The sequence below is a fragment of the Alosa sapidissima genome, chromosome 4, assembly GCF_018492685.1.
Source record: "Alosa sapidissima isolate fAloSap1 chromosome 4, fAloSap1.pri, whole genome shotgun sequence".
Classification (NCBI taxonomy): Eukaryota; Metazoa; Chordata; class Actinopteri; order Clupeiformes; family Clupeidae; genus Alosa; species Alosa sapidissima.
In genome coordinates this window covers 21632175-21658229 of record NC_055960.1, presented here as the reverse complement: position 1 = coordinate 21658229, position 26055 = coordinate 21632175, and the positions used below count along the sequence as shown (strand labels likewise).

The following is a 26055-nucleotide window of genomic DNA, read 5'->3' as shown; positions in this document are numbered from 1 at the left end:
TTGTGTGTGTGTGTGTGTGTGTGTGTGTGTGTGTGTGTGTTTGTGTGTGTGTGTGTGTGTGTGTGTGTGTGTGTGTGTGTGTGTGTGTGTGTGTGTGTGTGTGTGTGTGTGAGTGTGTGTGTGTGTGTGTGTGTGCATTTGTGCGTGCGTTTGTGTGTGTGTAGAGGTGGGCAGGTGGGGCAAGGTGAGTACTGGCCAGTGACCAGCCACATCAAAGCCTCCCCATCAGGAAGTGAACCGCTGGACCTGCCCAGAGGTGTTTGGCAGACTGAGGAGGCTCTCTGCCATTTGGGTCTAGCTGAGAGTAGCCGTCACTAGCGGCCCTGAACTCACACGACACGCCAGAGAGAGGCTTTTTTAAATCCCCATGTTAGAGAATTCTGTCACCAAAATCACATGTTCTCTAATGATACTGTCTAAGAAAAATGTAATACACTTACAGTACTCTAACACATGTTTATTGAATATATTAAAAGGAATACATTTTTTGCATACTTACCACCAATACTGTAATATAAAATTGTTCACATATAAAATGATCAGTATGTATACTATTTAATATACATGTTTATTGATGGTTGTGTGATATCAGTGATGTTATGATTCTATTGTGCTTCCAGATGTGAGGCTACTATGGCTAAACAAAATCCTAATTATTTCTTAGTTCCAGTAAACAATGAAAGGAAATCTCTTTTGGTGATGTGTATTGTCTGAAATTTTCAATACACTGAAATGTGTATTTGACCTGCTAGTCTAGTCGGCAGCAGCAGGAAATTTAAAGCAGTCCGACTTCTGATTCTCATTCAGCTGATGTTTGAGCAGTATAAGGCCTGTGGCCGATTTTTTTTTATTTTTATATTATATATTATATATTGATATTTCTGTAAATGCACTTCCGGTATAGTTTACTTTTGGATTATTAGTTAGTTGTAGCTGTTAGTGTTATTACCAGAATCTGATATCCAATAATCATTGCCTATGCAATAACAGCAAGGATAACAAGCATCAGATTTTAAGACCAAATGTGAGATGTATTTCAAATGGGTAATGGATGAGTACATACAGTGAGAACAAGGAAAGTCAGTGGAAATTCTTATCCAGGGACACATGAAAACATTCTCTCACTCACTGGGACAGAATTAGAGACACGCTTAATCGAATAGAAGGAGGGCATTTTCATGGAGTGAGGCTGGAAAATGAACGGCAAAAATCTGCATGGTTTGCAGGACCGGTGATCGATGCGCTTCACTTAAGCCACTTAGGACTGTCATGACACTAGGCAGGCAGGGGCTCTATGTGTGTGTGTGTGTGTGTGTGAGTGTGTGTGTGTGTGTGTGTGTGTGTATGTGTGTATGTGTGTGTGTATGTGTGTGTGTGTGTGTGTGTGTGTGTGTGTGTGTGTGTGAGTGTGTGTGTGTGTGTGTGTGTGTGTATGTGTGTGTGTGTGTGTGTATGTGTGTGTGTGTGTGTGTGTGTGTATGTGTGTGTGTGTGTGTGTGTGTGTGTGTATGTGTGTATGTGTGTGTGTATGTGTGTGTGTGTGTGTGTGTGTGTGTATGTGTGTGTGTGTGTGTGTGTGTGTGTGTGTGTGTGTGTGTGTGTGTGTGTGTGTGTGCCACCTCAGCATGAAGCAGAGAGGGGAGCTGAAAGCCAGGGTAAAGACCGATGGGAAGCGGCAGAGCTCCAGCCAATCCATCCCACTTAGGCACGCCACCCCGCTCCACAATCACAGCTATCGATCCCTGATTGATAAGTAACCTAGCAAGCATCACTCCACTGGAATCCATTAGCAGATATGACTCACAGGCATAGAGAGAGAGAGAGAGACAGAGAGAGAGAGAGATTGGTAGAGACAGAAGAGAAGGAGAGAGAAAGATAGCGTGCGTGCGTGCGTGCGTGCGTGCGTGCGTGCGTGCGTGCGTGCGTGCGTCCGTGCGTGCGTGTGTGTGTGTTTGTATGTGTGATGGAGGTAGAGGAAGAGATGACTTGCAAACAGAGATGTGACATTTACATTGCACAGACTTAATGCATTTTCACTTGAGAGGCTGCCATTGCATAGTGAGAGAGAGGAAGGAGACGAAGATCCATTCAAATTAAATTTATTTACTTTCACTCTCAATACAGGCCTCCATGCACTGAGGGCTCTCTGAAGCCCCCATAACCCTGAAATTGAGCAAATCTAGAAGGCAAACACCTCCTATAATTTCCTTCACCGTAATATCTTCTAAACACATTCTCAGTGCCCGTGGTGTAATGTTTGTTACTTTATATGCATATGTGAGTGCATTAGGCATATATAATGACTGTGTAGGCAGTGCAGCAGTCAGCCTTAGGAGGGGAAACATTCTATGCAGTGCATAATTCCATGAGATGCGTGCCACAGCCATTAGTTTTAGAGGCTCAGACAAACATGTGCATTCATTGGCTGCCTTTGAGCGTGCATTATAAAGAATTATGCACTGCCAATAAATGTGGTCATGAGGAAACATGAGCACAGGAATTAATAGGGGTTTCCATTGATTGTTAAATAGCCGTTACTTCATTACTTCATAACTTAGGGTTAGCTAGGCAGTCCTTCAGATGGAGGGGTGGCTGACATTACCAAGCCATTTCTCAATCCTGACATGAGCCAGTGAGTTGAACACTGTTGTCAGTCATTTACGGCTGGGTGATGACCAGAGAGACGTAAGGCCAGGCAGGCGCATACCCGGCCAAGAGGCATTATCTAAATCAAGAGCTCTGCCTTCAATCGGGTCATGAAGAGCATCTTTTTATATTCAAAAGGCCATTTCTTATTTGCAGCCATAAAAATAAAGTCCTCTGCATACCAAGGAAGGGGCTGTATTTTGTTATTTTGTTCTGTAAAATATAACAGGATTTGCGAATGTTGGCAACACTTGTCAAAAACTGTTACATGTGTGGAGCTTATGCCACTTTCTGATTATTCCATGCTGATAGGTTTAAACAAGTAGCTAACTGAGAGCGTGTGACATATTCTGTTCGGGTGAGGGGCTATTTAAAAATAAAACAGTGCAGATTGCTAAGCGGGCTGCAGAAAATGGAATATTAGACGGATGAACTTCTCTTTCACATAAAAATTACCAATGATAGGCTTTTTGAGCTGCTTTGAGGCTCTGTTTTGTAAAAATAGGTTGGCGCGAGCATATTGAGAAATCAGAAATAGAAGCAGAAAGTGAGACATTTCCTTGGTGTCTGCCATGAATTAGCATAGAAGAGGCCTGCCTGTGTCTTTGAGAGAGGACCACATTACAGATGAAAGACCATGTGTTTGCGAAATTACTATTCAGAAATGTTTTTGGTCTTCACAGCAATTCAGTTTAATTTAATTACGATGGGGACTTATCAAAAGCCTAATGCCTAAATGCCAAGGCAGACGACACGTAAAAGAGAAAGGATTCCTTCAGACTTGGGAGAGGTAGTGTACGTAGGTAATGTTTGGATAAATAAAACAAAAACCTCACATGTAAGCCTATATGATCAGGATTCCATCTGAGCATTTGTGCACACATGCATTCTCGGCATAGTGTTTTGTAATGGCAACTTTGAGGGTTTTGCCATAAGTACATTTTCTTTAGGATTTTTACTTCAGCTTAACTTGGGAGAAAAAAACACTAGAAACCTCAAAGCCTTGTATTTTAATCCAGAAGAGCTTACAGACAATAATAGAGTGCGTGTCTTAAATAGAGTGTTGAGTAATTTTTGGCTTGTTTGTTAGATAGATGTTTCTAACCAGTGATGCAATGTGTGGCAATGCAATGTATCCATGTAAGCAGCAAACAGAGAAAGAGTTAGTGAGTAACAGAAAAAAAGAGAGAGAGTGAGAGAGAGAGAGCTGAAAGCAGTCAGTCAGAGTAGAGTAGAGTAGAGTGGAGTGGAGTGGAGTAGAATACAGAACCACACCTATGAAATGACCAAAGCAGATGCTGGCAGACAACATCAATCTCAGCTGTGCAGTCAAGCAGCCAAGGCAGACTGTACACAGACGCAGCAAGTCTACCGCTCCCAGTCTCATTTAGGCAGCCTGACATCATACACCCCCCCCCCCCCCCCCCCCCCCCCCCGCCCGCCCCCATACACACACACTCACATACACATGCAAAACACACACATACACACGCATGTAAAAACAACACACACACACTGCTCCAGAACTCCAAACTCCAGAACATTTTGTGACAGACATCAATAGTTCCAATGTGGAGCGTAGTCAAAGGAGAGACAAAGAGGAGAGTGTGTAGGTGTGTGTGTGTGAGAGTGAGAGAGAGAGAGAGAGAGAGAGGGAGAGAGAGAGAGGTGGGGAGGATGTTGATGAAACCATTGGAGTGTAAAAATGGGACCGTGAGGAGGAATGGCAAACTCAACAGAGCGCACCAGTGTCAGAGATCCAACAAACAAGCCTGACATGGGGAACTAGCTGCTAAATGACCATGGTGTCATTGCTAGTGTGAGCTTTCCTGGTTACTGGTCTTATGGTTTACTGGGGTAATATCCCAGTCTCACAGTCCCATATTTGTAGTTTAGTTCTTCTTTGCAATTATACACTTCTCTATGTCCAATTAAACAAACAAACACGAATTCAGAAAATGTCCCATTTCATATCACATAATATATCCTCCTAACAGTATACTTACTGAGATAATGAAAAATGTCTGTGTACTTGTCATGTAGTTACTGCACAGTCAAATGTTATGAACCATATCACTCCAAGAACATGCTACTACAATATTTACTAGTATAAATGTACGTTGTACTGTACCTATCAATCACGTTCACACAGCACACACTATCTTAGTGGCTGGTGTGGTAAATATCGGGGAAATAATTCCACAGCTACCTGAGTAGGGCATGTTCTCCCACCATGCTCTGGCACGCTTTGCCCTGAAGTCGCATCATGTTACCCCCTGTTGCTCCCGAGCCTATTTATCAGGGAATCAGTCCATTTTTCTTGTGTAATTTGTTGATCAGCCTCCCTGTACTCAGCCTGTCTTAACAGTTATTACGCCTACAGACAGCTGGGGAGAGGGAGGACGAAGAAAAACGATAGAACGGGGGGGGGGGGGTGTTGGGCGAAGCTTTTTAGGAGGAGAGCTGAGAGCAAGAGTGGCAACCCAATTACCATAGCATCGCCACGGCAATTTGCGACAAGTCACTTATGAAATTGTTATGAAGTGAAAGAGAACCTGGCCATCTGTGGCCTTCGGAATGGAGATCGAACAGAAAGGCCTGACAGGACCAGGAAAACAGATCACACTGAGAGACAGAGAGAGAGAGAGAGAGAGAGAGAGAGAGAACAACACAGACATGAAAGAGAGGAATAGAGACAGCATGAGAACAAGCACGCAAGAGAGCGTGTGAGAGAGAAAGAGAGAGAGTGTGTGTGTTTGTGAGAGAGAACAAGAGAGAAACGGAGTTAGTGTGAAGGAAGAAATGGTGGAGAGATAGAGTGAGGGTGATAGAGAGCATAAAAGCAGTTTGGAAAAACTCAAATGGTCAGCATTTGTTAAATCAAACGCTTAGCACAAACTCTTCTATTCCACACAAAATCACAAAGAGGAAATCACGTCCATTTGAGAGACTGGAGCAAAACACCTCCAACCCATCCAGCAAGCCCTCGGGCATGTCCAGCATGTCCAGTCAGGCGGTTATGCTGACAGAGAGCCATGGTGAGAGAGCCCTGCCTTCCCCTGGACCTCCCCTCCTACTGTGCTTGTCTGCATTAAAGGACCAGTATGTAGGAAATAATGGAAAATAAATGGTAACCATTCCAATAATTATCACCATATGTCATCAGAGAGTAAGGAAACACGATGAATTGAACTAATGGCTTATTTGACAACGTTACAATAACCTGTAAAACCCCGTAAAAACCAGTGAAAAAAATGAGTTACGGGGTGGAATCTCTTGGAATTTTCGTGTATGTTTTGAACGATTAATTCTAGAAAAGCGTATTAATAATGGGCTGGGTCCCATGGGCCCCATTTGGGTTGCCAAATTAGCAAAGGCCAACTGTCAACAGCTGTCAGTTGTAGTCATGAACGAGTAGGCTAGACTAGGAGAGGCAGGCAAATTTCCAAAATTAAAACAAGAAACCAATTAAGTGGACATCGGAGGAGCTTCCTGAGATGGCGACGTCTTCCTTAAATGAAGAATATCAAGTCTGACGCAGAGCTGGCCATATTTCTCCACGACAGGTAGCCTAGGCTAAACTTCATCTTCATCGCTAACTTCAGCTAAATATGTTACGTTGGTTAGAGAGGTATTTTTTGTTTTCACTGTTTCCGTAATGTGTAGCTGGGTCATGGTTGGAGAAACGTTTAAGCAGCTGCAGGTCAACTAACGTTAACTAAGTCTGCATTACATCTGGCAACCCAGAAGAGGCTCGCGTCAAGGTAGTCTTGAGAACGTTCACCAGTGTTTTGATTTTGGCCTACAGAACGTTCGGTAAAGTCAAGAGTCAAGCCTTTGAGGACGGGTTGGGATGGGGTGGAAGTGTGTGTGTGTGTGTGTGTGTGTGTTTGTGTGTGTGTCTGCAAAGACGCAGTCCTGGGCAAAGGTCCAGAGCTCTGGCAGTGATACAAACAGAAGGGGAAAGCACACAATAGAAACATACATAAATAAATAAGTACACTGGGCTGGACTGATGGAAGGCTACGGATCCTAGCACAGCCTCCACTTTCATCTCGCAGATGTTTAGTTCGACTTTTGACCTCCACTGCTCACCGAGGCTGCTCTACGTTAAGTGAAATATTGTCCTGTGCTGTAGTATGTAGTATGCAGTATGCGGAAGAACAAGTACGAAGAACGGAGTAAAAAGAACCGTACAAGTTCAGTGTGTGCAAATGTTTTTCCACTCAACTCTTGTGGGTAAATGTAAACAGAGTCATGCTGGATCACCAAAAGTAGCAAAATGGAAAACTCCTGTACAAAATTCCTGAAGCTGAAATAAGTCACTTAGGGAATATTGAGGAGCATAGTGTTTGGGTGCCTATGTACACAGTGAAATATTCAGTGACTGTATGCTTATTTAGCTTCAAAATGCTATCAACTGCTGGGCAGTACTGTCCCGATGGTGATGAACCACAAAATGATTTACTGTCAAAGTGTCCATGTAATGCTAAGTAAAAGAGATCAAAACAGCCATTAAAATAAACACCCACAAATGTGAGTGCCGCCATTCTCAGTTGAGAAAATCATTAATGGATTGACAGCCACAGGAAATGCCATGTTTCCTTCAATAAGAGAAAGTGCTACAAGTGATGCATTCAAAACCACAAACCACACCATATCAGTGAGTGATATGATGTACATTTTATTTACATATTTTATCCCTGGAGTCATTCTTGAGCTAAACTGTGGTAAGCAACAAAGTTACAGGTTCAATATACTGACCACATGTTGTTGTGTGTGTGCTATACTGTAGGTCACTATGGCAGGTATAATGTGTAGACAACGGTCTTTTATCCTTTTGGCAACTAAGGATATCTATTTATGTCTATATATCACTTTTCTGCAAAATATTGTAACGATTTGATAGCGACACACACAGTTGTCCAATCAAAAGGTTTATTAGCTGAGAACGAGAGCAGGGACACAGACACAGAACACAATACACACAGAGCAGGTCAAGTACACACACACACGCTACACATACAGGGGTGGACGCAGCCCCCCACACAAAGAGGATCAAACACGAGGGAGAACAAAAAGGGAAACATGTTACAACAAAGACGCTAACATTAACGCAAACCCCAAATGTTCGCTCCCGCATCCCAGCATGCCCTGTGTGGGAGAACGCTACGCAATGTCTTGTGCACCGACGTTACAATATATTAAATGTCCTTGATTGTGGTCTTACAGTAGGCTAATCTTGAATGGTGCTGGTCTTGGCCATGTCAATATTAGGGCAGTTTAGACATTTGGCCAGCTAGCTGTACAAATGTAATGAACAATGTTTGAACAAAGCAAGCTAACTGTAAACCATAGAGAGCACCCCCACAGTGGACATCCCCAAGGGCTCCCTGGGCAATCATTCGGAGGCCAGAGGAACGAAAGAGAGAGAGAAAGAGAGGGAGAGAGAGAGGGCGAGTGAGAGAGAAAGAGAGTGAGAGAGAGAGAAAGAGAGGGAGAGAGAGAGGGCGAGTGAGAGAGAAAGAGAGTGAGAGAGAGAGAGAGAGAAAGAGAGGGCGAGCGAGAGAGAGAGAGAGAGAGAGAGAGAGAGAGGGAGTTGGCTGGCAGGTGGCCCAAAAGGAACATTATGCCCACACATGCCTCTGGGTAGTGCTGGTCCATGAAGCACTGTCCTGTTGCCTGCCCAGGCCACTGCTGCTGCGGTGAAGACGGCCACAGCACTTTATTCTGGGCCCAGAGCTCACACCTTAAGCCTCTGAGACCGCAGCGAGTGTTACAGCCCAGTGTGCGCCTTCAGAGCTTGCCCACATTCTCTCTGGGTGACGGGCTGCACTGGTAGATGTATGCTGAAGGGAAATATATCCTTCTACACCAAAAACTATCCTTTTCATTATGCCAACGATTGATGGTGGAAATTTGGGATGTTTTTGGTTCTGCCATGATGTTCAGTATTGAGTATGTGATGATGACTGCTTTCTAAAGACAAATGTATTCTTCTTTACTGAACAGATATCTCATTCACATATTCATCTATAAAATAACGGTCAAATTTCAGCTATTTCAGCTTTGGTTCTGCCATTGTGTACACCACGTAGTTGTCCATGCGTTTATGCATAAATGTCGTCCTTGGCCAGTTTTACTCTCTAATACTGCAGGTGTGTAGGTTACAGATGCTTGTTCAAAAGAAACAACTTTTGAAAGAAACATGCCATATGGAATTAAAAATCCAAACCTTCAATCAATCCCGTGGGTTTACATGGGAGAAAAAAGATAATCTGCTTCAACTGATGCATAAACACTAACTGTGCATATTATTGTACTTATTTGCCATCTGGCAGCACTATATTTGGCTCTTATTATGACCGCCGCGCAGCGAAGCGGCGGTCATATAGGTTTAGTCAGATTTTTTTTTTTTTTTTTTTTTTTTTTTTTTTTTTCGCATGCCCAAATTTCCGTCAATGATTCCCGGGACACTGAAAGACCGGGGTACACGAAACTTGGTGGACATGTAACCCCACATGGATAGCATGGAACCATCGTTTTTCGTTTTGATCTGTAGCCCCCCCGCTGAATTGGACCCCCCGAAAGGAGGGTAGGGCAGACACAGTTTTCTGTGAATATCTCGAAAACCGTAGGGTTTAGGAGGACCATTTTTTTTTTTGCATGTTGATCTCAAGGGGCCATGTCAACCCATTCCATAACCACTCATTTCATGTATAGCGCCACCTAGTTAAACACAAAAAAGTAAAAATGAGGTGGTGTAATTGAAGGTATCTGTGACCTAACATAGTCAAAACTGCACGAAATTGGAAGTGTAGGATCATTATGACACCCTCTGTATGCACGCCAAGTTTTGTGGAATTCCGTTCATGGGGGGCCACACAATAAATTAATTTATGTTACTATACACCAACTGGCCTGTAGGTGGCCGGAGACAGTTTTCTGTGAATATCTCGAGAACCGTAGGGCCTAGGAGGTCCACCTTTTTTTTGTATGTTGGTCTTAAGGGGGCATGTCAACCCATCCCATTACCACTTATTTCATGTATAGCGCCACCTAGTTAAAAATTAAAAAGCAAAAAATTAGGTGTTTTCATCTCAATATCTCTGGCTGACAAGGTCAAAACTGCACGGAATTAAAAGTGTAGGATCATTATGACACCCTCTGAATGCATGCCAAGTTTTGTGTACTTTCGTTCATGGGGGGCCTTACAATAAAATAATTTATGTGTACATTTAGTGACGTACACCAACAAGGATTCCCGGGACACTGAAAGACCGGGGTACACAAAACTTGGTGGGCATGTACCCCCACATGGATAGCATGGAACCGTCATTTTTCGTTTTCATCTGCAGCCCCCCCGCTGGACTGGACCCCCCGAAAGGAGGGTAGGGCAGACACAGTTCTCTGTGAATCTTTTATGGTATGTTGGTCTCAAGGGCCCACATCAACCTGGCTCATAATCACTCATTTGTGATTTGCCCCCCCGGTAAAAAATGAAAATGCAATATTATTCTGCTTTAATCGCCCCTAATGTATCTTCAGTTAAGATGTTCAGAACTGCACCAAATTTTATGTGTATGATTGACCTGGCATTCTCTGGGGGTCTGGGGGTATGCCAAGTTTCGTAGAATTTCATCCATGGGGGGGGCTAAAAAAATTAGGTTATGTGTACATTTAGTGACTGTACACTCATTGGCCTGTAAATGGCGGTGCACACATATAAACATGCACACACACAGGCACCCACATACTATCGGTATTAGAACGGCCGATACATAATTACAAATTCAATAGGATCAAAAGAAAGCCAAAATATTCATCATCATCATCATGGCTGCATTTTCAGTATTGGCGATAAGTAGTCGTTTGTCCACTAGATGGCGCATCGTTGCAGTGAGACGTAATTTTTTTGGAAGTTAAAAGTGGGTTGAAAAAATAATGGACACTTCCTACAAGGACTGTAATTTACCGCAGCGAACATCTAATAAGGACAGGACGATGTTCACATGAAGTGTAAGTGAGGATGAAGTGAGGATGTTTATCGGACATGCTTGGTTTTTACTGCAGGTACGTTAATCTTGTAATATCAATAAGGACCTAGGTAATGTTACCGTTAGCGTTGGTTGAGTGATGGAGGCCCATTTGATTGATTGCATTTGTAGAAAACTATAAATGCGGTTGTACCAAGCAAATTGATAGCAGCACTCTTTGTATCTTTCGACTGTCATTTATTGCACGTGCTACAAAATCATTCTGTGCAATGGAAGATTTACCAACGTTACACCGGTCTGATACAGTTTTGCCTATACATGCGTGAGACTGAGACGCCTGTTTATTTTGTTTTAAGTGCGTGCAGGGTGTGAGAGGGGAATCGATGTGCTTTGATTCCAGCTTGGTAGTTGTAGTCTGTGAAATTAAAAAGCACGTGTGTGTGAAGTATCCAAACAATGACACCTTCATTTCATTATGGCTGCTTTAGCAACACACCTTAAGCTACTGTGTAGTGGGTCCCATTTAGAAGTGGCTACTTCATTCGCGCTTTCCTTGACTCATGGAACTGCGTGAATGTTATTACAACTTTTCGCCACGATATGGCAGTTTAAGTCCGCTTGATACTGTAAGTCGTAAGCCATTGGTTTCCAAAGGAGATTTTATTTGTGTCGCCAGCATAGCCTATTGACAATTTATGTTGTAAATAGGCCTACCTTATAATCCTACCTGTAGCTTAGGGAAGCTAACAGCTTTCTATTAGGATCTAGTTTGTTAGTTACAGTTTTGTCATAACTCCCTAATGCATTTTTGCATTTAGAATAGCCAGAGCGTGTATATCTCAATCTGAAAATTAAACAATATCGGGTGCCTATGGACTAGGCTGGGTGAACCCAGCCTGATCTGCCCGCTATTTATTTTTTGATTTCTTAAGATTGAGCTTGGTCTGATGAAAGCCAGACTAGCCATGGACCTCAGTTACACAATGCAAGGGAACATGAATCAGCCTATATTTGCACGAACAATAACGGACAAAAGCTCTTCAACTTTGGCCCGTTAAAATGTGTATGAACAGTCTAGCGACGCATTTCATCAAGGCCCATTTGGACATGTCAGTTATTTGCACCACTGGTTAGATGTAAAACAGCATTTCGTTTCAGACTACTGTTACTTAATTTGTGCATTAACAATAACGTTTCAGACTACTGTTACTTAATTTGTGCATTGACAATAAAGTATTACATGAACTAAAGATGACTAAAATCTTATGTAGAAGAAGAAACATTCACAAAAAATCCATCCATCCAAAAATGACCTTTGTTTTTGATAGCTGTTGAAAACGGCATGGAACTGACAGAGATGTTTTTGTTTATAAATACATAAAAAATAAATAAATAAATAAATAACATTATGCTGATACCTTTTGCTTTTCCCAAATACAATGTAGCCTACAGGTGTAAGTGACCTTTCATCAATCCAGTTGCAATGGATGAACTGTGATGACCTGCCCTACTTGTGATTGTTTAGAGATTTTAAAGGTTTTATAACAATGCTACATCTTCTTTGGCTATTCTACAATCTATTCACCTTTTCAGCACAAGTAGGCTACTTTCTGTGCAGCCGCACACACACACTCAGGCATGCCAAACAAGCATACACAAAAGTTTCAAGAGTGGGGGATGGAGTAAAAGATGGAGACAAATTGAAGTGTGATTTATTTTCGCGGAATGGATGTACAGGACTGAGCGGCGGTCATATTTTGTACCGCTATGCGGTACATCTAGTTGATGGTATATAAACATCATATCTCACTGTTCTGTTTTTATCTCACAGTTAGACTCCTGATTTTACCCATTCTCTCATTCTCCTCTTCTTTCTATCTATGTTTTTATTCTTTCTCTCTCTATCCCCCTTTTTGCTCTTTTCTCCTTGTTCTTCAGCGAAGCGGCGGTCATATAGGTTTAGTCAGATTTTTTTTTTTTTTTTTTTTCTTTTTCGCATGTCCAAATTTCCGTCAAGGATTCCCGGGACACTGAAAGACCGGGATAGACGAAACTTGGTGGGCATGTAACCCCACATGGATAGCATGGAACCATCGTTTTTCGTTTTGATCTGTGGGCCCCCCGCTGGACTGGACCCCCCAAAAGGAGGGTAGGGCAGACACAGTTTTCTGTGAATATCTCGAGAACCGTAAGGTTTAGGAGGACCATTTTTTTTTGTATGTTGATCTCAAGGGGCCATGTCAACCCATTCCATAACCACTCATTTCATGTATAGCGCCACCTAGTTAAACACAAAAAAGTAAAAATGAGGTGTTGTAATCGCAGGTATCTGTGACCTAACATAGTCAAAACTGCACGAAATTGGAAGTGTAGGATCATTATGACACCCTCTGTATGCACGCCAAGTTTTGTGTAATTCCGTTCATGGGGGGCCACACAATAAATTAATTTATGTTACTATACACCAACTGGCCTGTAGGTGGCCGGAGACAGTTTTCTGTGAATATCTCGAGAACCGTAGGGCCTAGGAGGTCCACCTTTTTTTTGTATGTTGGTCTTAAGGGGGCATGTCAACCCATCCCATTACCAATTAGTTCATGTATAGCGCCACCTAGTTAAAAATTAGGAGGCAAACACACAAGCACGCACACACACACACACACACACACACACATAAACATAAACATGTACACGCACACATGCACACAATTCAAGAATTTCTCAGAATTATGAACAGGCAAGATGGGGGTGGGGTTGTATAAAATGAATTTTACATGTGAAATCTATGAACTAATCATGTGTTGTACTTGTTGTCTAGCAGATACCAGTGAGAATTGAGTGTGGATAATGCAATTTAGTGAGACAGTTAGAATCATATGGGCCTTTCAGCGTGATTTATTTTTGTGGAAAAAATGTGCTGGACTGGGCGGCGGTCATATTTTGTACCGCTCTGCAGTACATCTAGTTTATCCTCTGTTATGTCTTCCCCGCACGCAGCTTCCTCCTGAGAGAGTGGGGTTTTTTTTTGCTCTTCGCAAAAATGAAAGGCACCAGATTACGGGCCCTGACAGCGCCTCAACATATGGAGCGGGCCCATCTGATGAAGACCCTGGCGGTACCACTCATCTCACCGCCGGCGGCAGCCGAGTGTTGATGGCAGCGTCCGCGGTAGACAGATCAAATCACTCCCTTCCCAACACCACTCATTCCCTCTGTAAGTGAATGGCCTTCCGCGTTATTAAATACCGTAGCATCGGCCAGGAAGAAAGGCCGGAAGAAACACGTCCAAAAAGAGCAGCAGGAAGTAAATAGCGTTGCTCTAATCACATGATTCCCCAGTGGACTCAGAACACCTTTCGGAGGCTGGCAGGTGGAACAGATGAGCTTTCTGCGGAGGAGGAGAGTTTTGGTTGAGGGCTCGGTACTTCCACGAGAGGAGAGCAGAGAGAGATAAGGTGGGCTAAAAAAACGACACAGTCGGGGTGGTGTGTATGAGCAACACAATTTGTTTGGTCCCCCCCCGCAGACGCATTGGAACACGAGGCCTCTGACTGTGCTGCACTGGTGCTGGGCTGTACGGCGCGGCGCAGTGCTCAGACACTGTGCGTCTCGCCAGGGTGTTCTGATCTCTTTAAATGGCACTAAAGCGGCTCGTGTCTCAGAATATCAACAGCGGTGGCTGCTCTGCAAAAGGCCAAACATGACAGGCATGAAGCCTGCAGTCTATGTGAGTATGTGAGTATGTGTGTCCATGTGTGTGTGTGTGTGTGGGGGGGGGGGGGGGGGGAGTGGGGTGCATGATTGTGTGTGTGTGTGTGTGTGTGTGTGTGTGTGTCTGTATGTGTGTCTGTGCGCATGTGCGCATATGTGTGTATGGATGTGTGTTGTGCATGTTTGGGTGGTTGGTTTGTGGGTAGTGTGTGTGTGTGTGTGTTGTGTTCATTTTCCCATTTTCTCATCTCATCCGTTGTCCTCCCCATCCAGCTCCTCTGTCAGAAAGCAGCCATGTCTCCTCTAAATAGCTGCCATCCCCACCCTCAAAGTGTCACTAATGTTTTTCATCTTAAACAGACTTGGCTAATGCCGCCATCTGACTGACAGCCCGGGTGTCACACCAAGACACACACACACACACACACACACACACACACACACACACACACGCCGCCCAGGGGCTCAGAGAATAGGAATTAACTTCTGCTTCACCAGACATCCTCCGTCGACGCGCGGCTATGCGCGCTCCACTTTAAATTAAAATGTCACAAACGTGGGCCAAGGCCACCATAGACGCAGCGAGGCTGTGTGTTTGTGTCTGTGTCTGTGTGTGTGTGTGTGTGTGTGTGTGTGTGTGTGGGGGGGGGAAGATGAGCCCGAGACACAGATCACCTCTGGGCTGAGCCTTCCCAGCGCAAAGGGGGAGGGCGGTGGGGTGGGCATCCGACAGCATCTCTGGCTTCCAAACCCTCCCTCCTTCCTCGTGAGCAAAGTGTGAAATATTAGCGATTCTTAAATTCTTAATCGGCTAAATTACGCTAACCGGGGGCCGGGCTCAAGAGTCATTAACCTCTACGAGATGAACCTGTGGTCATGATTAATTCACTGAGCCAGTTGCTCTCCAGTACAAATGATTTTCCTTGATTCATATGATTTTCCTTGATTCATAATTCACATGCCTCCATCGATTTGGCAAAGACGTTCCTGGTCATTCCGGGTCACTTTGCAGGGGGCCTCACACTATTCACTCTCTCTATTTTCTCTCTTTTTCTTTTCTCTTCTCTCCCATTGTCCCTTGCTTTTCTCCCCTGTTCCATTCTTATCTCTACCTCTTTCCATTTTGTCTATACAGCAAGAGCGGGTCTTGTTTTTTTCCCCCCTCACAAATAGTCCATTCAGCAGGCGACTGTTGGCTGGCCCTTTAAAAAGGCCGACTGGGGAGAAGTCTACTTGTGCTGCGGCCATTACGTTTTATGCCCGCTATGGTATAGAGTCCGCGCACGCAGCCTCGCTTGCCTCGTTTATGGTCTGTTGTGGACATTTTGTTCCGCACTCCATTTCCACGGATGCCCGAGCTGCAGTGCGAAGTCATGAGACTTAATGTGTCGTTCGGGGTGAGGGTTGGTGGGCGATTGATAGACTTCATTTTAGTAGCCTATACTTCACTAGGCTCAGCCAACGGGTAGCCTTTGGACACACGTGGCGCAAGACCACAGTGCACTGCAAGACAAAAGCAGAAAAAAGACAGACAGAAAGAAAGAAAGAAAGAAAGAAAGACAGAAAGAAAGAACGATGGAGGGAGAAAACAGCAGAGCTGTGTTGAGCGGAGCCGTCCACACATGGGTTCTCCTCTGTTTTAATTCATTCCTCGCGTCCCTCAATACTAAAAGCGGAGTCATAAATGTCAACGAGGATTTATGCTTTTACATTACTCCAGTTTAATGTGGCGAATGAGAGGGACAGTTATTACAGCGAACACCTCCCATCCAGCATCTCGACCTGCCAATCTCTGATGGCCATGACAACAGGGAAATCATCATTAGTGTTTAGAGAGAGAGAGAGCAAGAGAGAGAGAAGAGAGAGCGAGGACACCACATTTGCATCAGAGATGCTCAGTCATATACTCAAATATTGAAAGAGGCTGTCGACATGGAATGCGAGAGAGTTGTTCATTCTAAACAGCACAACTCCTGTGGCTGGCAAGTCATTTTCTGCTACAACAAGATGACACGCTCACCGAGTGCGTGCTACTTACTCCCTCCATAATGACTTGCTCCCTATGGCTTTCCTTCTCTCTGCCGTAGAGAGGAGGAGAAACTCGGATCTCTCGCTGCAGACAGCGTAGTCCCTTGGGAGAACATTTTTTTTCTTTATTATGGTACATCTGCGAGCAGAGAAATAAAGGCACACCCTTCCTCCATGTTGGTAGAGCAAGACTACTGTAGGTGTTTTATGTCCGAGAAGATTTCTTATCCTCTCATGTGTGTGTTCTTAGAAGTGGGAATTGTATCTATTAATAAATCCACTTACACATACCTGCACATATAATGCAGATATGGTATACCTTCTGTGCTGAAGGACAGAAAAAAAAGCTCAGAAAAAAAAAATTCTTATTGTATGTTTTATGTGTTTTGTATCTATCTACCATGTACTTTTATCATGATGTGTATTTCTTTAAGGGGCATCTGACTTTTTAACATTCGTCCATGGACAACAGATCCAAAATAGCCACCTTTACATTGTATGTTTATGAATATGCAATGTCACTCTTATAAACCTTAAATAAAACTGGATGTACCGCATAGCGGTACAAAATATGACCGCCGCTCAGTCCTGTACTTCCTCACTACCATAAATCATGCTTGTCAATTTGTCTCCATCTCCTACTCCATCATTTATTCTTGCAACTTTTGTGTATGCTAGTATGTGCGTGCCTATGTGTGTGTATGTGTGCGTGTCTGTGTGTGTGTATGTGAGTGTGTGCATGCCTTTGTGTGTGTGTGTGTGTGTGTGTGTGTACAGTCACTAAATGTAAATGTTTGATGGAAATGTTTCATGGTTTGATGGTTTGAAATGTAAAATTTTTTGCCCCCAGTGGAGTGAGCAGCCGGTGGAGAGTGTAGCCTAGTTGAGGCTAGATGATAATTCAGTGATGGTGCAGGTATGTGTGACATGCCATGATGATGATTATGATGACTTATTGATTGTGATAATGATAGTAATGATAACAAAGTAAGACTGTCGCCCACTGCACAATAACAAATAGCGAAACATACGCTTTCTAAATGAATGATTTGCAAACTCAGAAAAGAGTGTCAAATCAACGTTAATTGTTGGTCAGATGGATCAGTTTCCGTCAGACGCCCAAAATTCAACATCGATGACATGAGTGGTGGTTGGTCTCTCAAAGTAGAGCATCAAAAGGGTTCTATCTCGGAAGGGTTCTCTTAGAAAAAGGTAAAGATGGGCTAAAATACATAGACTGACGGAAATGTAGGCTACAAAACTCATATTCATGCACAAGACAACTAAGCATGGGCATGAGTTCATGTAGCTCTACTGTTCTAAAATGTACCAGCAATGTGGTAGGTAGTAGCCTATAGCCTACAGGAATTAAATATTACCAGTAACAGGCAACAAAGTTGCCCTGTTTATTTTGTGTTGTTTCAGTTGTCCTATAGCCTAGTGGTAACTGGTATAAATTACATTAAGATCTACCACAATCTAGATAATTTAGACATAAACTCTTCACAATACCTAGAGATTGGCATGGTTTTATTTCCGTTAGCCTAATAGCTGGTTTGATTTGCATTAAGAAATTATCTTATGGAAAGTTCCCCATGCCAATCGTGAGATATGGTGATAGGTATGTGATGATGTGGGGCTATTTTAATTCCAAAGGCCAAGGGAACTTTATCAGGATGCATAGTATCCTGGATCCATGAAATAACTGGCCTTTAAAAATACAAATCTGCCCGCCTCTATGGGAATTTAACATAGGGGTATGTATACTTATGGCCCCTGTATTTCAAGGAAGAACATTTATTCATTTATGAAACATTATTCATTCACAAAGAAAATTGGTGTCCTTAAAGGTTGGATTTTTCCTCATGTTTTTAATTAAGGCATTACGATCAATTTTCAAAAGATGATTTTTTATTCCTCTTTTTAGTCAACTTATGAGCACAACTGTATGCATATTTAAGGCTTATGCGAGGATTTCATTTTTAATTCGGTGTGCCCAACCTATTTGAGGGCAGCTTGGGCCAAATATGCCAGGGCTGATTTTTTGTCCCAGTCCATCCCTGCTCTGGCCTGATGCATCTCTAAAACTGCTTCATTGAGTACGGTCCTCATAGAGTCTGTCTGTGTGATGACATCTCTGTTCTCTTTGATACACATGTAGGCCTTGTTGCACATTGTGTCATCATGTAAGCAGTACACAAAAGCATATCACTCTGCTTTTCCACTGTCTCTTGAGTTTCACATCAATTAGTTGTGTATTTACACCATAACCAGGATGTTGTTAGCTAACGTGTCACTGTATTAAATGTATAATGTATCTTTGGGGGTTAATACTTTTCCTTGCAGTGTGATAACACAAAGATATTGGCACATACCCAGAGCCTAACCCAATACCCTCACCCTCACCCTAGCATAAAGTAGCAAAGAACAGCAAATCAGCCTTTCTCTGTATGCTACACTTGACTGGGCTGCATGTAGTATAACAGTTTTAAAACTACAAGGACATTGTGGCACAATTGACCAGTCTCGGACAGATGTCATTTAAAAAAAAGTTGAAATGGTACGCTGTTTTTATCATTCTGTTGAACAGCAGCACCAGATGGGTTTTCATCCGATGTCATTTAGACAAATGCTATTGATGATGATCCCATAAAAAGGCCATTTAGCCTTGACCACAGATTAAAGCCAGATGGTCTGGACCAAAGGTAATCACTAAGAACACAATCACAGTCCACATTGTGCCCAAGCAACAAACAGACTCCTATCAAGCTAAATATGAAAATCTGTGGCCAAAAATAATAAAAATCTAAGGATGGAAATGTTTGCTTCCATATTTTTAAACATTACTACACTTCAACACACACAAATAACAAAATAAATCTGGGTTTTGGCAAGATAGAGATGTGGGAGTGAAAACAATATTTTCATATGTTCCAGAACATTGATCATATTGTTTGTCTTTGTTTTTACCATATATTTGATGTAAATCACCTCTTTTGAAGTCTGTGCTCGTTTGTTGTGTAAACTAGGCCATGTATGAGTGATGGCTGGCTACCTTAAGCATTACTTTCAAGAAATCTCTCTCTCATTCTCTGTCTTCTGTTGAGGTACTGCTTATCACCCACTTTCTTCCAAAGTCTCTGTGACTCACAGGAGAAAGACTGACTGTTACTCCACTGTCTTTCTCTCTCTCTTTCTCTCTCTCTCTCTCTCTCTTTCCTCAACAGATGAATCAACCATGTCTATTTGTCTGACACTAGAAGGTCGTTAGTCAGCATAAAGACCATCCACAACATAACTACATCCATGACACTACCATCCAGACATGTCCCTCCATGACTCACTAAGGACACCAACCCACTCCACATCGACCTCTCATAAAGACGTACCATCCATTATATGAAACTGGCACTAAATCACCCTGCAACTGTCAACTGAAGCAGTTCTACTATTATGGAACCAATGCCCTAGTGTGCAGTCCATCTTCTGCTCTTCTTTTATCTAATTCATTTGAATGTTTATTGTCTCATGTTACCTTATTTCAACAAATGTAACTTATTAATAAGTTATGACATTTATCATCAATTCATGTATGCAGTTATAATGGATACAGTGAATCTACATTTCTAATGTGATAGCTGATTTTGTATCCTATCTGAAATGTTATATATCAATGATCCATTCCATCCATGGCTGAGCTCCCGGGCTATGTCTTTCTAAATCAATACACATTTTAAAAAGTGATAGGCTAAAAATATATTAAGCTATTAATTTCACACAATTCAATACTATGCTCAAAAGGTAATTAAAATGTACGCCGTGTGGTCCAGTACTAATTGTGAAGTAATCAAGACTCATAAAAATCAACTTTTAATTGATGTCTAAAAATATCCACACATTGTTTCTACAGCGTAACACGAATCCCTGGATGGCATACAGTGACCCTCATAAGGAAGTGACAGTGCACTTGTGTTTATTTATTTATATTTCGTGGGGAGCTAGACTGAGCCGAAGCCCTATTAAAGAGGCGATGAGCGACTTAAAAGGCTTTCTAAAGAGCTGGTTTAGGCCGGGATCCTCATTCGGGCCCAATTACTGTCTCGCTGTCAGCACTTTCTGCTAATTGCATCCATCAGTGGAAATCATTAGGAAGGCCCCCCCACACCCGCAGCCCCAACACACCCACCGCAAGCACCTCACCCCCACCCACCAATGCCTCTTCTACACACACACCCCCTGTTTCCATCCAAATGAGAGCCCAATGTTTCTTTGGAGTTGCTGGATAGCTGGAGGTAGAAAAAGGCGACTCAGGAGTGGAGTGGTGAGGAGAGGAGGGGGGAGGAGAGGAGAGGAGAGGAGAGGAGAGAATAATGCCTTTACATGGGATCTGTAATTAGAGAGGGGGAGAGCAAGATGATACAGCAGGGTTGGGGCTGGGGTGGTAGTGGGGTGGGGGTTCAGAGATTACTGGTGCGGCCGTTGAGTCTGAGAATGAAGCATCTGCCAGCAACGCCGTCTCAGTGTCTCTAATCATTCCTCTTCTAAATGAGACGGTCCCCTAAGTTTCATATGTGATGGGCTGTTATGTAATGACTTAATTAAATTAAATCAATCTCTCTAAAAAAAAGTTATGAAAATGTCACATGTTGAACATCCCGAAGAAGGGTAATTGCCTTCCTCGAACAGAACTCCGCAGAATGGCACACCCTCAGGCTTCTCCTGAGCAGACGTAATTACACAAGTGGGAAATGCGATCAAAGAAGTAAGCTCTGACTTATTACTACGTACCAAACTTTTTCACCTCGGAGGCCAGACTGGACGGGGTGGGGAATGCTCATAAGGCACAGTGTGATCAAGGTGCGGATTGGACGAAAAGTAACCAAAAACAGAGGGGACTCCGATGGTGCTCCAAAGCCATGCTGCTTCCTGGGAGGTGCATGGGGTTGTGACCCTCTCCCTGGCCTCCACCACAAGCACAAGCTCTTCTACTCCTCCACCTTCATCACCTCCACCTCCTCCTGTTCCGCCTCCTCCTCATCCTCCTCCACCCTCCACCACCTCCCTCTTCCTCCACCTCCTCCTCCCCCCACCTAGTGGCCCTATCTGCCTCCTCCATCTTATCATCCTTCCTGCTCCCCCGAGTATACAAGACACACACACATACATACATACTGTGTGCGTACATACATACTTACACTGAGGGATGTAGTGGTACAATAAGAGGTGAGTAAACTATGAATTCTGTCATCACGGTGAGGTGGACTGCGACATTTTTTAAAAAGGCATTCAGAACATGTTGATGATGGTGGAGGTTATTGTCCAATATTTACTATACCAGTGGTATTGAATGGTTCCTAGAGTGTTTATAGATAGATAGATAGATAGATAGATAGATAGATAGATAGATAGATAGATACTTTATTGATTCCCGGGGGGAAATTCAAGAACATGAGTATACATGTTCAAGATGAGTGTACATGTTGTGAATATTGATAATACAGTGTGTTTTTGAATGTTAAAAGTTGCAATAGGTGAAAAAACTATTTTTTGGATAACCTCTAATAAGAGGTGGATAAACTATTTCTGACATTTTCGAGGTGGATAAACTGTGTTTACTTACTTACCTGCTTACACTGACACACAGACACAGACATAAACAGACAGACAGACAGACACACACACACACACACAAACACACACACACACACACACACATACACACACACACACACACACACACACACACACACACACACACACACAGACACAGATGCAGGCAGAGATATATACATATACACACTGCACTCTTCGAACACACACTCACACAAAAACGTCTTTGCATCCCAGAGGGAAATTGTGACCTGCCCTGTGATCTCCCACAGGAAATGTCACCGTGCTTCAGACAAGGCTTTCCTGACCTCACTCCCTGTGCAGGTTACTTGCAGCCACGCTTACAAACACACACTCCCTCTTACACACACTCAATGATGTAACCCATGGACATAGTATCCCCAGAGAACAGCACGGCCTTCGGAACGCGCAGCCTTCTGGAATCATCCAATCAGAGCATGGTATGCTTCACATAGCATCGAAATGCCTGGCAGGGTTCTTTGCTCATATTACCTGATGGGAGCTAGAGTGTTTGGGATTATTGTTCAAGTTAAAGAGCCACCGGAGGACTTTTAAAAAGTTGTCACAAAAAAGTGTTACAGTATCGGTCTGGGACGGTGACAGGTCAGTGTTATGTCGGTTAACGGAACCTCTCCACTGTTTTACAGTATGGCTCTATCTGAGAACACAATGTTCGACCATACTGCACATAATGGTGCAACACACAATTGCATGTTCATCACTACACTGTACGTGTGCATCCTTTGCAGATTCATTGTTTGTTTGCATTTAATATATGTCAATGTCATATAACTATAGGTTCAGGAAAATGTCTGTTAGACACAAACAAAGTGCCACCACCCTCAGAATGGCATCTTTGTTGTTAAATATGCAAGCTTTTTTATTTCATTTTTTTGACCGCAAAATAAAAAAAAACTCTTTCTCCCTTAAGAGGGTGATATGACATGACATGAAGATGGCTTACGTGATGAGATGAGTTCATGACCTGTGGACTTTGGTGCTTTCTGTCTGAAGACAGCAGAGGAGGGGGATGCTGCTGTCATGCTCCATCATCTAATCAGCTCCACTGATGGGCTTTACAGGGCTGCTCCAGTTCACCAGGCATTTACTGCTCAACTTCACCCACTGGTGCCTGACTAACACATCACAGGAAAGAATATTGAATATGTGTGTGTGTGTGTGTGTGTGTGTGTGTATGTGTGCATACAGAACTGAGCTTGTTTGGGGTAGAATGAGAGGTTACAGCACGTGTTTGTATTACCATGCTAGGCCAGTGTGATTGGTGGATTCCTGGAGTTTAGTTTACTGTTTCACTGTCACGGTTCTAGGTTTTGCTTCCATGATTTCAGTGTTTTGGCTGTTTGTTTTCTTAGCTCTTTTGATGCCTGTGTTATCTACTTTCACATTGTGCTGTGTGCTCAGGTACAGCACTTGAGCAGCCATTAGCACAAACCTGAGTGTGGCCGACTGATGAGGAGCGTTGAAGAGATTGGCAGCCGAGCAAATCACGGTGCAGTTAAACAGTGTTCATGTCAGATTCCTCAAAGAAATCAAAACCCTTTCTTTTCATCTCTTGTTCTCTCTCTCTCTCTCTCTCTCTTTCTCAGTCTCTAATTTACACCCTATCTCTCTATGCCCCTCCATTTCCTATTCTATTTATTTCCACCTCTCTCTCTCTCTTTCTAATTCACTTTCCCTCCATTTCTCTCTCTTCTTTTCTCTGGATCTCACTCTGCTCACCCCAATTTCCTGCTCCTATTTCCCACCTATATGCCTCTCTTTCCAGCTCCACCACTCTCTCTCTCTCTCTCTCTCTTTGTCCTATTCCCTCCATTTTTCTCCTCTTTGCCTCTCTCTATCATGGCAAGCTAATACACCTCGGCAGTGTGGAGCTACCTTAAAGTTACGCCAAGAGGTTGCATTGCCCCCACCTGTACACACACACACATGCGCACACGCACACACATGCATGCATGCACAAACACACACTCACACACACCCCACTGACCACCTCCACCAGGTCCCCACCTCAATAAACAGAGGGATAAAGAGGCTTGTTTACTGGGCACACCTTGGCCTGACCCCTGTGGCTGCAGGGACTAACTGTGTGATTACCTGAGTGTTAGCCTCACCCGTGCAGCTCAGAGGGGGAGCTTTGGCAGGGCTCTCTAGCCCTACCTCCTCCACACACACACACACACCCGCTGGCTGAGTGATTGTGCGCCTCAGTCGTAATAAATCACTTGCCGTTGGTGCGGTGATGGCACACACAACTCTACTGGCAGGGCGCATAAGTGTATGTGTGTGTGTGTGGGTGTATGTGTGTGTGTATGTTTGGGTGTGAGTGTAGGTGTGTATATGTGTGTATCCACATGCATGTTAAATGGATGGATGTGTCTCATTTCAACCGTGTGTGTGTGTGTGTGTGTGTGTGTGTGTGTGTGTGTGTGTGTGCGTGTGTGTGTGTGCTCCTAGACTTGTTGCTGACCCTCTGGAGCCAAGCTCTATTATTTGCGCTTTGCCCACCCCATGGCTCCGCCAGTGCAGAAATTCATTATGTGATGTCAGCTTTCACCATGTGCCTTTGGGACGCTTGGGGGTCCTGGAGGCTGGGTGTTAAGAAAACACATCTGTAGGAGTGTGTATGTATCCGTATATATGTACATATACTGTATGTACATGTGTGTGTCAATGTGTGTGTGTGTGTGTGTGTGTGTGTGTGTGTGTGTGTGTCTGTGTCTGTGTGTGCGTGTGTGTGTGTGTGTGTGTGTGTGTTTGAGATCATTTGTGTGTGTGTGTGTGTGTGTGTGTGTGTGTGTGTGTGTTTTGTGTGTGCGCATATACAGTACACACACACACACACACACACACACACACACACACACACACACACATACATGCCATGCATCATCCTCTTCCCTCACCAGTCCCTGGGCAGGTTGGTCCCCCTCTAAAGACTCTTTCTCTGCCTCCCTCTCCCCCCTGTTGTCTGGAGTGCTGATGGCAGATGTGGTGGGGCTACTGCTGAACTGCTGTCACTGTTTGCCATTTAGCTCTGGCTGCAAGGCGCCAGGCTCATTACTGCGATGTGTAGTCACAACGTCTACCTCTAGCCTTGGGATCAGTGCAGCCCCCCCCCCCCCCCCCCTCCCCACACACCCTTCCTAATCACCTCACATGTTTCACTGAGAGCTTGATGGCTCTTCCAGCCGCCGTGAAGGCCCAGTCTCGGCTGTTTTGCTCGGATACCCTCACGCACACGCGAGGTCAACAAGAAGAGACAGGGGCTGACCGGTGGCTACATCTGCCATTTCAGCTTGACCCTCCACTCAGCAGAGCCCTGCCCCCATGTCTCAAAATTCTTTTTTTTTTTCTACAACGGAGCAGCCATGGCCTGCATCATTAGTGAAGAAGCTTCAGGAACACTTGGTTGTTTCACGAAATGTCTTATTTGGGGAGCAAAATAAAAATGTCTTGACATATCATTGGTCCTGTGCTTTTAAACTCAACATTGTTTTTGCTGAGGGGAGAGAGAGGGGTTAGCAGTCAGACTTCAGGGGGACTGTAAAAGAAGAAGGGGGAGCTTAGAGATATTCCTGCCAACGGTTCAAAGGAAAGCACCCAGAAAGGATTTCAGGATCAGCACATTTTTTCTCGATACCACTGCATTTGGCTCAGTGTGTGTGTGTGTGTGTGTGTGTGCGTGTGTGTGTGGTGTGGTGTGGTGCAAGGCAGGGAGCGTGACCTTCCTATGTAGCTGCAGTGATATAAGGCAAGGGTTCCAAAGAGGCCGTATACAGCCACGATGTGTCTGTGTGTGTGTGTGAGTGTGTGTGTCTGTGTGTGTGTGTGTGTGTGTGTGTGTCTCTGTGTGTGTGTGTGTGTGTCTGTGTGTGTGTGTGAGTGTGTGTGTCTGTGTGTGTGTGTGTGTGTGTGTGTGTTTTCACTTAATACGTGAAACAAAACGTGAAGAAAAAAGACATGGGTATCCTCGGAGGTAGATACGGACATGTGTGTGAGAGAGAGAACCGAGAGAAAAAGA

General features: G+C 43.7%; 1 protein-coding gene across 1 annotated transcript in view; it reads right to left on the bottom strand.

Moving 5' to 3' along the window:
* tafa3a (TAFA chemokine like family member 3a) overlaps positions 1–26055 on the bottom strand; it is an 89611-nt gene that overhangs the window by 19578 nt on the left and 43978 nt on the right. The gene's annotated exons all lie outside the window — the stretch shown is intronic.